The following is a 13,105-nucleotide window of genomic DNA, read 5'->3' as shown; positions in this document are numbered from 1 at the left end:
TAGTAGTTGTATTTTTTTAATTAGTATAAGAAAATAAAACCTATATAAATTGGGTATCCTTGTAACCATGTGGACCTACAGAATAAATATGTGTCCCTTTTAGCGAAAAGTGTACGGCATAGAAAGGGAAGCCGCTAAAAACGACAAAATGGTGGGTTTTTTTTCCATTTTTTTCCTACAAAAATTTTATTTGAGGTTTTATCATAGATTTTGTGGTGAAATTACTGATGTCATTACAAAGTATAATTGGTAGCGCATAAAACAAGCCCTTGTATGGGTTTGTAGGTGGAAAGCTGAAAGCATTACGGTATAACGGAATAACGCTAAGTCCTGAAAGGGTTAAATATCAGGAGCATAACCCACAAAGCGTATGGCCCCTATAGACACACAATATTTGCTAGACACACACAATACCACTATATTGTTCCTAAATAAAAACCACGATACATAGAGCAATATTCTCACATGGGGTACGTTCACACTACATTTAGTGGTAGATACCCGCTATATACTGGCACCCTGCCGACCGAATGAGGCCGGGTTCACATATATCAGGCGTGCACTGGAGGGAAACTGATGCTTGAACTGATCTCGTTCATTTGAATGGGACAGTTCACAACCATTCAGCGTTTTAATTTAGACGCCGGATGGTTGGATACACCGGAGAGAGAGAGGTTGGATTACACCCCCTGAAATACACTACTGTGTGTGTGTGTATAAATCATAGGAAAGAAAAATATATATTTCCCAACCAGAGTGAATCCAGCTGTTGTAAAACTACAACTCTCAGCATGCTGGGATTTGTAGTATTCCAACAGCTGGAGGCACCCTGGTTGTGAAACATTGATATATACACACACATGCGTAAATCAGTGTTTCCCAATCAGGATGCCCCCAGCTGTTGCAAAACTACAAATCCAAGCATGCCCTAACAGCCTATACAGCTGGAGGCACCCTGGTTGGGAAACACTGACAACGATATATATATATATATATATATATATATATATATATATATATATGCCTAGTGACAGATAGTGACAGATGCACCACTGTATATCACATATATTTTAAAAAAAACTATACATATACACATGCATACATACAACACATAGATACTTAATCACAGCCGACAGGCAGCTAAACTGTGGGACAGCAGCAGCAGTAAGAGGAGGAGGAGATGGGGGAAGGGGGGGGGGGGGTTAAAGGAACCTCTCACTGCCAGCTCAATCCTGGATGCTGCTGGCTTCAGGGCTACACTGCTTCCCCAGCTACAAGCACTATGGCAGCCGCAGGGGGCCCTCTGGAGGACGGGGGCCCTTTGTAATGCAATTGCCCAGTTTGCCATGCTCTAACTCCGGCCCTGCAATAGATAATTCATGGTGCTCCTTTCACCTCTGAGTGATTTTAAACCCTTAACGACAATTGACGTAAATGGACGTCATGGTGCCGTGGTACTTAATGCACCATGAGATACATTTACGCTCCACCATGACCGCGAGCACCGGACCGGTGTTCGCGTCATGTGCAGCAGGTCCGGCTGCTATGAACAGCCAGGGACCCGCCGGTAATGGCGGACATACGCGATCACGCAGATGTCCCCCATTAACCCCTCAGATGCCGTGATCAATACTGATCATGGCATCTGCGGCAGTGCGGTACTTTAAATGGCGCTGCCGCGGGGATCCGTTCATCCATAATGGTGGACGGAGGTCCTCTCACCTGCCTCTGTTCATCTCCAGGGGTCTTCTGCTCTGGTCTGAAATCGAGCAGACCAGAGCAGAAGATCACTGATAACACTGATCAGTGCTATGCCCTATGCATAGCACTGAACAGTACAGTGGTCCCTCAACATACGATGGTAATTCGTTCCAAACGAGCCATCGTTTGTCGAATCCATCGTATGTTGAGGGATTCGTGCAATGTAAAAAAGTAAAGTCATACTCACCTGTCCCCGCCGCTCCGGACCGGGTCCCTCCGGCCCCGATGGTGTCCCCGCCGCTCCCGATGGTGTCCCCGGGCCTCCGCTGGTCTCTCCTGGTCTTCTCCGGTCCTCTGCTGGGCTCTCCTGGTCTTCTCCCGTCCTCCGCTGTCTTCTCCGGACCTCCGCTGTCTTCCGCAAGGCCTTACTGGGCCTACGTAGCGACGTAATTACATCACTGCGTACGCCGTTCCTATTGGATGACGGGACGGCGTGCGCAGCAATGTATTGACATCACAGGAGAGGGCCGAGAAGACACCAGAGGACCAGCGCTGGACCCGAAGGGCACCCCGGAGTATCGTGGAGTGGTAAGTAATACTCACCGCACCACACGGGGAACATTAAGCTGCTATCCGGCGGCAGCTTAAGCATTTTGCGCTGCCGGATAGCACTTAATGCGATGGCCCTGACATAAAAAAGCATCGTATGTGGATGCTGACATCAACATGCGATGGCCTCTGAGAGGCCATCGTTTGTCGATTTGATCATATGTCCGGGCCATCGTATGTCGGGGGGTCACTGTATTAGCAATCAAATGATTGCTATAAATAGTCCCCTACGGGATTACTATTTACTATTAAAGTGTAAAAAATAAAAAGTAAAAAAATAAAAAGTAAAAAAATTTGAAAAATCCCCTCCCCCAATAAAAACGTAAATCATCAGTTTTTCCCATTTTACCACCCAAAAAGCGTTAAAAAAAATTAATAAACATATTTGGTATCGCAGCGTGCATAAAAGTCTGAACTATCAAAATATATTGTTAATTATCCCGTACGTTGAACGGCATAAACGTAAAAAATTTTCAAAGTCCAAAATTGCTGAATTTTTATTCCCAAATTTTTTTTTTTTATGTATAAAAATTTTAATCTAAGCAAAATTGGTACCGATAAAAACTGCAGATCACAATTCAAAAAATTAGCTCTCATACCGCCCCGTATACGGAAAAATGATAAAGTTATATGTGGTCAAATTAGGGCAATTTCAAACATACTAATTTTGTTAAAACAGTTTGAGATTTTTTTAAAGTGGTCCAATTATAGAAAAGCATATAAAATGGGTATCATTTTAATTGTATTGACCCACAGAATAAAGAAAACATGTCATTTTAACCATTAAGTGTACACCTTGAAAACAAAACCTTCCAAAATTTCCTAAATTGCGGTTTTCTTTTCAATTTTCTAACATAAATAATATTTTTTGGATTGCGCCATACATTTTATGGTAAAATAAGTGATGTAATTACAAAGTAAAATTGGTGACACAAAAAACAAGCCTTCATATGGGTCTGTGGATGAAAATATAAAAGAGTTATGATTTTTAGAAGGCGAGGAGGAAAAAATGAAAATGCAAAAATAAAATTGGCCTGGTCCGTAAAGGGGTACTCCGGTGCTTAGACATCTTATCCCCTATCCAAATGATAGCTGTCACGCCCCCTCCCGTAGGCTTGCATTGAGGGGCGGAGCGTGACGTCACACGCCGCCCGCCCTGTAGTCGCCGGTAATCAGTCCCGGAGCGGACTGATTTTTTAAGGCAAAAATGGGCTTGGTCCAGTGTACCTGTTGTCAATAAAAAAAAATGTATATAATGTAGATAATACCATTATATGTATATTTGTAATATACATTGGTTAAAGATTGTGTATATTTTTGGGTGAAAAATGCTGTCCCTAAAGCTATTGTGTCTCTATTAGGAGTCCAAAAACAGGAAGTGAGGGTAGGAGAAGCAGGGGTCTGTGCATACTCTAGACTTGTCAATTATCCTGATGTATGAGCCAGGAGAATGTTATGGAGCCTCAGTGTACAGAGCCCTGCTTGTCCTCAGTGTACATAGCCCTGCTTGTCCTCAGTGTAAAGCCCTGCTTGTCTTCAGTGTACAGAGCCCTGCTTGTCCTCAGTGTACAGAGCCCTGCTTGTTCTCAGTGTACAGAGCCCTGCTTGTCCTCAGTCCACAGAGCCCTGCTTGTCCTCAGTGTACAGAGCCCTGCTTGTCCTCAGTGTACAGAGCCCTGCTTGTCCTCAGTGCACAGAGCCCTGCTTGTCCTCAGTGTACAGAGCCCTGCTTGTCCTCAGTGTAGAGCCCTGCTTGTCTTCAGTGTACAGAGCCCTGCTTGTCCTCAGTGTACAGAGCCCTGCTTGTTCTCAGTGTACAGAGCCCTGCTTGTCCTCAGTCCACAGAGCCCTGCTTGTCCTCAGTGAACAGAGCCCTGCTTGTCCTCAGTGTACAGAGCCCTGCTTGTCCTCAGTGCACAGAGCCCTGCTTGTCCTCAGTGTACAGAGCCCTGCTTGTCCTCAGTGCATAGAGCCCTGTTTATCCTCAGTGCACAGAGCTCTACTTGTCCTCAGTGCACTGAACCCTGCTTGTCCTCTGTGCCCCGAGCCCTGCTTGTCCTCTGTGCCCAGAGCCCTGCTTGTCCTCGGTGTACAGAGCCCTGCTTGTCCTCAGTGTACAGAGCCCTGCTTGTCCTCAGTGGACAGAGCATTGCTTCTCCTCAGTGTACAGAGCCCTGCTTGTTCTCAGTGTACAGAGCCCTGCTTGTCTTTAGTGTACAGAGCCCTGCTTGTCTTTAGTGTACAGAGCCCTGCTTGTCCTCAGTGTACAGAGCCCTGCTTGTCCTCAGTGGAAAGAGCCCTGCTTGTCCTCAGTGTACAGAGCCCTGCTTGTCCTCAGTGTACAGAGCCCTGCTTGTCCTCAGTGTACAGAGCCCTGCGTTTCCTCAGTGTACACAGCCCTGCTTGTCCTCAGTATACAGAGCTCTGCTTGTCCCCAGTGCACAGAGCCCTGCTTGTCCTCAGTGTACAGAGCCCTGCTTGTCCTCAGTGTACAGAGCACTGCTTGTCCTCAGTGTACAGAGCCCTGCTTGTCCTCAGTGTACAGAGCCCTGCTTGTCCTCAGTGTACAGAGCCCTGCTTTTCCTCAGTGTACATAGCCCTGCTTGTCCTCAGTGTACAGAGCCCTGCGTTTCCTCAGTGTAGACAGCCCTGCTTGTCCTAAGTATACAGAGCTCTGCTTGTCCCCAGTGCACAGAGCCCTGCTTGTCCTCAGTGTACAGAGCCCTGCTTGTCCTCAGTGTACAGAGCCCTGCTTGTCCTCAGTGTACAGAGCCCTGCTTGTCCTCAGTGTACAGAGCCCTGCTTTTCCTCAGTGTACACAGCCCTGCTTGTCCTCAGTGTACAGAGCTCTGCTTGTCCTCAGTGCACAGAGCCCTGCTTGTCCTCAGTGTACAGAGCCCTGCTTGTCCTCAGTGTACAGATCCTGCTTGTCCTCATTGTACAGAGCCCTGCTTGTCTTCAGTGTACAAAGCCCTGCTTGTCCTCAGTGTACAGAGCCCTGCTTGTCCTCAGTCTACAGATCCCTGCTTGTCCTCAGTGTACAGAGCCCTGCTTGTCCTCAGTGTACAGAGCCCTGCATGTTTTCAGTGTACAGAGCCCTGCTTGTCCTGTGTACAGAGCCCTGCTTGTCCTCAGTATAAAGAGCCCTGCGTGTCCTCAGTGTACAGAGCCCCGCTTGTCCTCAGTGTACAGAGCCCTGCTTGTCCTCAGTGTACAGAGCCCTGCTTGTCCTCAGTGTACAGAGCCCTGTTTATCCTCAGCGCACAGAGCCCTGCTTGTCCTCAGTGTACAGAGTTCTGCTTGTCTTCAGTGCACAGAGCCCTGCTTGTCCTCAGTGTACAGAGCCCTGTTTATCCTCAGCGCACAGAGCCCTGCTTGTCCTCAGTGTACAGAGTTCTGTTTGTCCTCAGCGCACAGAGCCCTGCTTGTCCTCAGTGTACAGAGCCCTGCTTGTCCTCATTGTACAGAGCCCTGCTTGTACTCAGTGTACAAAGCCCTGCTTGTTCTCAGTGTACAGAGCCCTGCTTGTCCTCAGTCTACAGATCCCTGCTTGTCCTCAGTGTACAGATCCCTGCTTGTCCTCAGTGTACAGAGCCCTGCATGTTTTCAGTGTACAGAGCCCTGCTTGTCCTCAGTGCACAGAGCCCTGCTTGTCCTCAGTGCACAGAGCCCTGCTTGTCCTTAGTGTACAGAGCCCTGCGTTTCCTCAGTGTACAGAGCCCCGCTTGTCCTCAGTGTACAGAGCCCTGCTTGTCCTCAATGTACAGAGACCTGCTTGTCCTCAGTGTACAGAGTTCTGCTTGTCCTCAGTGCTTAGAGCCCTGCTTGTCCTCAGTGTACAGAGCCCTGCTTGGTCTCAGTGTACAGAGCCCTGCTTGTCCACAGTGTACAGAGCCCGGCTTGTCCTCAGTGCATAGAGCCCTGTTTATCCTCAGTGCACAGAGCCCTGCTTGTTCTCAGTGCACAGAGCCCTGCTTGTCCTCTGTGCCCAGAGCCCTACTTGTCCTCAGTGCTCTGAGCCCTGCTTGTCCTCTGTGCCCAGAGCCCTGCTTGTCCTCAGTGTACAGAGCCCTGCTTGTCCTTTGTGCCCAGAGCCCTACTTGTCCTCAGTGCACTGAGCTCTGCTTGTCCTCTGTGCCCAGAGCCCTGCTTGTCCTTAGTGTACAGAGCCCTGCTTGTCCTCATTGTACAGAGCCCTGCTTGTCTTCAGTGTACAGAGCCCTGCTTGTCCTCAGTGCACAGAGCCCTGCTTGTCCTCAATGTACAGAGCCCTGCGTGTCCTCAGTGTACAGAGCCCTGCTTGTCCTCAGTGTACAGAGCCCTGCTTGTCCTCAGTGTACAGAGCCCTGTTCATCCTCAGTGCTTAGAGCCCTGCTTGTCCTCAGTGCACAGAGCCCTGCTTGTCCTCAGTGCACAGAGCCCTGCTTGTCCTCAGTGTACAGAGCCCTGCGTTTCCTCAGTGTACAGAGCCCTGCTTGTCCTCAGTGTACAGAGCCCTGCTTGTCCTCAGTGTACAGAGTTCTGCTTGTCCTCAGTGCTTAGAGCCCTGCTTGTCCTCAGTGCACAGAGCCCTGCTTGGTCTCAGTGTACAGAGCCCTGCTTGTCCACAGTGTACAGAGCCCGGCTTGTCCTCAGTGCATAGAGCCCTGTTTATCCTCAGTGCACAGAGCCCTGCTTGTTCTCAGTGCACAGAGCCCTGCTTGTCCTCTGTGCCCAGAGCCCTACTTGTCCTCAGTGCTCTGAGCCCTGCTTGTCCTCTGTGCCCAGAGCCCTGCTTGTCCTCAGTGTACAGAGCCCTGCTTGTCCTCTGTGCCCAGAGCCCTACTTGTCCTCAGTGCACTGAGCTCTGCTTGTCCTCTGTGCCCAGAGCCCTGCTTGTCCTTAGTGTACAGAGCCCTGCTTGTCCTCATTGTACAGAGCCCTGCTTGTCTTCAGTGTACAGAGCCCTGCTTGTCCTCAGTGCACAGAGCCCTGCTTGTCCTCAATGTACAGAGCCCTGCGTGTCCTCAGTGTACAGAGCCCTGCTTGTCCTCAGTGTACAGAGCCCTGCTTGTCCTCAGTGTACAGAGCCCTGTTCATCCTCAGTGCTTAGAGCCCTGCTTGTCCTCAGTGTACAGAGCCCTGCTTGTCCTCAGTGCAGAGCCCTGTTTGTCCTCAGTGTACAGAGCCCTGCTTGTCCTCAGTGTACAGATCCCTGCTTGTCCTCAGTGTACAGATACCTGCTTGTCCTCAGAGTACAGAGCCCTGCATGTTTTCAGTGTACAGAGCCATGCTTGTCCTCAGTGCACAGAGCCCTGTTTATCCTCAGTGCACATAGCCCTGCTTGTCCTCAGTGTACTGAGCCCTGCTTGTCCTCCATGCACAGAGCCCTGCTTGTCCTCAGTGTACAGAGCCCTGCTTGTCCTCAGTGCATAGAGCCCTGTTTATCCTCAGTGCACAGAGCCCTGCTTGTCCTCAGTGTACAGAGTTCTGCTTGTCCTCAATGCTTAGAGCCCTACTTGTCCTCAGTGTACAAAACCCTGCTTGTCCTCAGTGTACAGAGCCCTGCTTGTCCTCAGCGTACAGAGCCCTGCTTGTTCTCAGTGTACACAGCCCTGCTTGTCCTCAGTGTACAAAACCCTGCTTGTCCTCAGTGTATAGAGCCCTGCTTGTCCTCAGTGTACAGAGCCCTGCTTGTCCTCAGTGTACAGAGCCCTGCTTTTCCTCAATGTACACAGCCCTGCTTGTCCTCAGTGTACAGAGCTCTGCTTGTCCTCAGTGCACAGAGCCCTGCTTGTCCTCAGTGTACAGAGCCCTGCTTGTCCACAGTGTACAGAGCCCTGCTTGTCCTCATTGTACAGAGCCCTGCTTGTCCTCAGTGTACAGAGCCCTGCTTGTCCTCAGTGTACAGAGCCCTGCTTGTCTTCAGTCTACAGATCCCTGCTTGTCCTCAGTGTACAGATCCCTGCTTGTCCTCAGTGTACAGAGCCCTGCATGTTTTCAGTGTACAGAGCCCTGCTTGTCCTCAGTGTACAGAGCCCTGCGTTTCCTCAGTGTACAGAGCCCTGCTTGTCCTCAGTGTACAGAGCCCTGCTTGTCCTCAGTGTACAGAGCCCCGCTTGTTCTCAGTGTACAGAGCCCTGTTTATCCTCGGCGCACAGAGCCCTGCTTGCCCTCAGTGTACAGAGTTTTGCTTGTCCTCAATGCTTAGAGCCCTGCTTTTCCTCAGTGTACAGAGCCCTGTTTGTCCTCAATGCACAGAACCCTGCTTGTCCTCAGTGCAGAGCCCTGTTTGTCCTCAGTGTAGAGAGCCCTGCTTGTCCTCTGTGCCCAGAGCCCTACTTGTCCTCAGTGCACTGAGCTCTGCTTGTCCTCCTTGTACAGAGCCCTGCTTGTCTTCAGTGTACAGAGCCCTGCTTGTCCTCAGTGTACAGAGCCCTGCTTGTCCTCCTTGTACAGAGCCCTGCTTGTCTTCAGTGTACAGAGCCCTGCTTGTCCTCAGTGTACAGAGCCCTGCTTGTCTTCAGTCTACAGATCCCCGCTTGTCCTCAGTGTACAGATCCCTGCTTGTCCTCAGTGTACAGAGCCCTGCATGTTTTCAGTGTACAGAGCCCTGCTTGTCCTCAGTGTACAGAGCCCTGCGTTTCCTCAGTGTACAGAGCCCTGCTTGTCCTCAGTGTACAGAACCCTGCTTGTCCTCAGTGTACAGAGCCCCGCTTGTCCTCAGTGTACAGAGCCCTGTTTATCCTCAGCGCACAGAGCCCTGCTTGCCCTCAGTGTACAGAGTTCTGCTTGTCCTCAATGCTTAGAGCCCTGCTTTTCCTCAGTGTACAGAGCCCTGCTTGTTCTCAGTGCACAGAGCCCTGTTTGTCCTCAATGCACAGAACCCTTCTTGTCCTCAGTGCAGAGCCCTGCTTGTCCTCAGTGTAGAGAGCCCTGCTTGTCCTCAGTGCACAGAGCCCTGTTTGTCCTCAATGCACAGAACCCTGCTTGTCATCAGTGCAGAGCCCTGCTTGTCCTCAGTGTACAGAGCCCTGCTTGTCTTCAGTGTACAGAGCCCTGCTTGTCCTCAGTGCACAGAGCCCTGCATGTCCTCAGTGTACAGAGCCCTGCTTGTCCTCAGTGTACAGAGCCCTGCTTGTCCTCAGTGTACAGAGCCCTGTTCATCCTCAGTGCTTAGAGCCCTGCTTGTCCTCAGTGTACAGAGCCCTGCTTGTCCTCAGTGCAGAGCCCTGTTTGTCCTCAGTGTACAGAGCCCTGCTTGTCCTCAGTGTACAGAGTCCTGCTTGTCCTCAGTCAACAGATCCCTGCTTGTCCTCAGTGTACAGATCCCTGCTTGTCCTCAGAGTACAGAGCCCTGCATGTTTTCAGTGTACAGAGCCCTGCTTGTCCTCAGTGCACAGAGCCCTGTTTATCCTCAGTGCACAGAGCCCTGCTTGTCCTCAGTGTACAGAGTTCTGCTTGTCCTCAGTGCTTAGAGCCCTGCTTGTCCTCAGTGTACAAAACCCTGCTTGTCCTAAGTGTACAGAGCCCTGCTTGTCCTCAGCGTACAGAGCCCTGCTTGTTCTCAGTGTACACAGCCCTGCTTGTCCTCAGTGTACAAAACCCTGCTTGTCCTCAGTGTAAAGAGCCCTGCTTGTCCTCAGTGTACAGAGCCCTGCTTGTCCTCAGTGTACAGAGCCCTGCTTTTCCTCAGTGTACACAGCCCTGCTTGTCCTCAGTGTACAGAGCCCTGCTTGTCCTCAGTGTACAGAGCCCTGCTTGTCCTCAGTGTACAGAGCCCCGCTTGTCCTCAGTGTACAGAGCCCTGTTTATCCTCAGCGCACAGAGCCCTGCTTGCCCTCAGTGTACAGAGTTCTGCTTGTCCTCAATGCTTAGAGCCCTGCTTGTCCTCAGTGTAGAGAGCCCTGCTTGTCCTCAGTGCACAGAGCCCTGTTTGTCCTCAATGCACAGAACCCTGCTTGTCCTCAGTGCAGAGCCCTGCTTGTCCTCAGTGTACAGAGCCCTGCTTGTCTTCAGTGTACAGAGCCCTGCTTGTCCTCAGTGCACAGAGCCCTGCATGTCCTCAGTGTACAGAGCCCTGCTTGTCCTCAGTGTACAGAGCCCTGCTTGTCCTCAGTGTACAGAGCCCTGTTCATCCTCAGTGCTTAGAGCCCTGCTTGTCCTCAGTGTACAGAGCCCTGCTTGTCCTCAGTGCAGAGCCGTTTGTCCTCAGTGTACAGAGCCCTGCTTGTCCTCAGTGTACAGAGTCCTGCTTGTCCTCAGTCAACAGATCCCTGCTTGTCCTCAGTGTACAGATCCCTGCTTGTCCTCAGAGTACAGAGCCCTGCATGTTTTCAGTGTACAGAGCCCTGCTTGTCCTCAGTGCACAGAGCCCTGTTTATCCTCAGTGCACAGAGCCCTGCTTGTCCTCAATGTACAGAGTTCTGCTTGTCCTCAGTGCTTAGAGCCCTGCTTGTCCTCAGTGTACAAAACCCTGCTTGTCCTAAGTGTACAGAGCCCTGCTTGTCCTCAGCGTACAGAGCCCTGCTTGTTCTCAGTGTACACAGCCCTGCTTGTCCTCAGTGTACAAAACCCTGCTTGTCCTCAGTGTAAAGAGCTCTGCTTGTCCTCAGTGTACAGAGCCCTGCTTGTCCTCAGTGTACAGAGCCCTGCTTTTCCTCAGTGTACACAGCCCTGCTTTTCCTCAGTGTACACAGCCCTGCTTGTCCTCAGTGTACAGAGCTCTGCTTGTCCTCAGTGCACAGAGCCCTGCTTGTCCTCAGTGTACAGAGCCCTGATTGTCCTCAGTGTACAGAGCCCTGCTTGTCCTCATTGTACAGAGCCCTGCTTGTCCTCAGTGTACAGAGCCCTGCTTGTCCTCAGTGTACAGAGCCCTGCTTGTCCTCAGTCTACAGATCCCTGCTTGTCCTCAGTGTACAGATCCCTGCATGTTTTCAGTGTACAGAGCCCTGCTTGTCCTCAGTGCACAGAGCCCTGCTTGTCCTCAGTGTACAGAGCCCTGCGTGTCCTCAGTGTACAGAGCCCTGCTTGTCCTCAGTGTACAGAGCCCTGCTTGTCCTCAGTGTACAGAGCCCCGCTTGTCCTCAGTGTACAGAGCCCTGCTTGTCTTCAGTGTACAGAGCCCTGCTTGTCCTCAGTGCATAGAGCCCTGTTTATTCTCAGTGCACAGAGCCCTGCTTGTCCTCAGTGCACAGAGCCCTGCATGTCCTCAGTGTACAGAGCCCTGCTTGTCCTCAGTGCCCAGAGCCCTACTTGTCCTCAATGCACAGAACCCTGCTTGTCATCAGTGCAGAGCCCTGCTTGTCCTCAGTGTACAGAGCCCTGCTTGTCTTCAGTGTACAGAGCCCTGCTTGTCCTCAGTGCACAGAGCCCTGCATGTCCTCAGTGTACAGAGCCCTGCTTGTCCTCAGTATACAGAGCCCTGCTTGTCCTCAGTGTACAGAGCCCTGTTCATCCTCAGTGCTTAGAGCCCTGCTTGTCCTCAGTGTACAGAGCCCTGCTTGTCCTCAGTGCAGAGCCCTGTTTGTCCTCAGTGTACAGAGCCCTGCTTGTCCTCAGTGTACAGAGTCCTGCTTGTCCTCAGTCAACAGATCCCTGCTTGTCCTCAGTGTACAGATCCCTGCTTGTCCTCAGAGTACAGAGCCCTGCATGTTTTCAGTGTACAGAGCCCTGCTTGTCCTCAGTGCACAGAGCCCTGTTTATCCTCAGTGCACAGAGCCCTGCTTGTCCTCAGTGTACAGAGTTCTGCTTGTCCTCAGTGCTTAGAGCCCTGCTTGTCCTCAGTGTACAAAACCCTGCTTGTCCTAAGTGTACAGAGCCCTGCTTGTCCTCAGCGTACAGAGCCCTGCTTGTTCTCAGTGTACACAGCCCTGCTTGTCCTCAGTGTACAAAACCCTGCTTGTCCTCAGTGTAAAGAGCCCTGCTTGTCCTCAGTGTACAGAGCCCTGCTTGTCCTCAGTGTACAGAGCCCTGCTTTTCCTCAGTGTACACAGCCCTGCTTGTCCTCAGTGTACAGAGCCCTGCTTGTCCTCAGTGTACAGAGCCCTGCTTGTCCTCAGTGTACAGAGCCCCGCTTGTCCTCAGTGTACAGAGCCCTGTTTATCCTCAGCGCACAGAGCCCTGCTTGCCCTCAGTGTACAGAGTTCTGCTTGTCCTCAATGCTTAGAGCCCTGCTTTTCCTCAGTGTACAGAGCCCTGCTTTTCCTCAGTGCACAGAGCCCTGTTTGTCCTCAATGCACAGAACCCTTCTTGTCCTCAGTGCAGAGCCCTGCTTGTCCTCAGTGTAGAGAGCCCTGCTTGTCCTCAGTGCACAGAGCCCTGTTTGTCCTCAATGCACAGAACCCTGCTTGTCCTCAGTGCAGAGCCCTGCTTGTCCTCAGTGTACAGAGCCCTGCTTGTCTTCAGTGTACAGAGCCCTGCTTGTCCTCAGTGCACAGAGCCCTGCATGTCCTCAGTGTACAGAGCCCTGCTTGTCCTCAGTGTACAGAGCCCTGCTTGTCCTCAGTGTACAGAGCCCTGTTCATCCTCAGTGCTTAGAGCCCTGCTTGTCCTCAGTGTACAGAGTCCTGCTTGTCCTCAGTGCAGAGCCCTGTTTGTCCTCAGTGTACAGAGCCCTGCTTGTCCTCAGTGTACAGAGTCCTGCTTGTCCTCAGTCAACAGATCCCTGCTTGTCCTCAGTGTACAGATCCCTGCTTGTCCTCAGAGTACAGAGCCCTGCATGTTTTCAGTGTACAGAGCCCTGCTTGTCCTCAGTGCACAGAGCCCTGTTTATCCTCAGTGCACAGAGCCCTGCTTGTCCTCAATGTACAGAGTT

This window comes from Hyla sarda, chromosome 2 (genome assembly GCF_029499605.1).
Source record: "Hyla sarda isolate aHylSar1 chromosome 2, aHylSar1.hap1, whole genome shotgun sequence".
Taxonomy (NCBI): Eukaryota; Metazoa; Chordata; class Amphibia; order Anura; family Hylidae; genus Hyla; species Hyla sarda.
Note: the sequence above shows the minus strand (reverse complement) of the source record.